Raw genomic sequence first — 1482 nt, forward strand, 5'->3', positions numbered from 1 at the left:
AGGGAAAAAAAGGGTTTTGAGTGGGAAAAGTTTAATAATAATAAAATTTATAATCATAAATTTATTTTAAAGCAATTCTTTGTTTTGGTCTTTTATAATATAATATATTAATGTTTTCCCTACATGTATGTAAGTGCATCTAGTGTGTGCAGTACCTGCAGAAGCCAGAATGGGGTGTTGGTCCCCTGGAACTGGAGTTAAAGACTTTGTGAGCCAGTGGTCTTAACCACTGAGCCATCTCAAAGTAATTTTTTTTATATAACTAATTTTACCATTTATTAAATATGGAAGCAAATTTGCATACTAAGATGGATGTGCTTGTTTATTTTTACATAAAGAATTAAATTTCAGCTGAATGTTAATACTGCAGGAAGCAGATTATCTTCAACTTTTTTTTTTAACATTTATTTATTTGTGTGTGTGGGTATGTCTGTAGGCACTTGTGTGAACCATGACACAGGTATGGAGATCAGAGGACAACTTGTGGGAGTCAGTTCTCTTCTTCCACCATGAGGGTTCTGGGGCTCAAACTCAAGTCCTCAAGCTTAGTGATAGGCACCTTTACCCACTGAGCCATTTGTAACTTTAACATTTTCTAGACTTGCTTTTTTAAATTTTATAATTATTGAGAACACCACTTCACATAAGCACATAGTATAAAATGGCAGACGCATATTTAGAGACATATTAGAAATGTTGGAAAATGTGTTCTAATCCCAAGCCAAAATCCATTTAATGAGTTCTTCTAATGAAATTCAAGTCAGCAACTCAAAGACTGCAATTTGAGGGAGGGGTTCACACAATATTTCAAACTTACTACATAGCCATGGATGACTTTGAAATATTTATTTTTATGTATCTGCGTGAGTTTACCTGCACCACAGGAATGCAGGAGCCCATGGAAGCCAGAAGAGGGCATTGGATCCCCTGGAACTGGAGTTACAAGTGGCTGTGAGCTGCTACATGGCTGCTGAGAACAGAACCCAGGTTCTTTATCAGAGCAACAAGTACTCTTTTTTTTTTTTTTTTTTTTTTTTTTTTTTTTTTCTAATCTGCGTGAGTTTACCTGCACCACAGGAATGCAGGAGCCCATGGAAGCCAGAAGAGGGCATTGGATCCCCTGGAACTGGAGTTACAAGTGGCTGTGAGCTGCTACATGGCTGCTGAGAACAGAACCCAGGTTCTTTATCAGAGCAACAAGTACTCTTTTTTTTTTTTTTTCTTTTCTTTTTTTTTCTCCTAGCCAACAACTCGACTGAAGGTATCGCCTGTCTGGCTTTGTTGTTTGTCGAGTAACTTTTAGTTATGTATATGTATGCTCTTATGATATTATGTTGGCCCCTTTAATCTTTGGTTATACTTCCCTTTTGGGTGTTTAAGGACATACAATTGGACCAGATAAACTGATTTGTTTTTACTCTTGAGGTCGTTAGAGGATTTGTTCCTCAGGGGTCCCATGGGGTTGGGAGGAGCCCCTGGCTC

The 1482-nt window shown here is 37.6% G+C and overlaps 1 protein-coding gene across 2 annotated transcripts in view; it reads right to left on the minus strand.

Annotated features, from left to right (window-relative positions):
* Kiaa0895 (KIAA0895 ortholog) overlaps positions 1-1482 on the minus strand; it is a 90178-nt gene that overhangs the window by 52279 nt on the left and 36417 nt on the right. The window lies entirely within an intron of this gene.

This window comes from Nannospalax galili, unplaced genomic scaffold (genome assembly GCF_000622305.1).
Source record: "Nannospalax galili isolate Female #2095 unplaced genomic scaffold, S.galili_v1.0 scaffold1149, whole genome shotgun sequence".
Lineage (NCBI taxonomy): Eukaryota > Metazoa > Chordata > Mammalia > Rodentia > Spalacidae > Nannospalax > Nannospalax galili.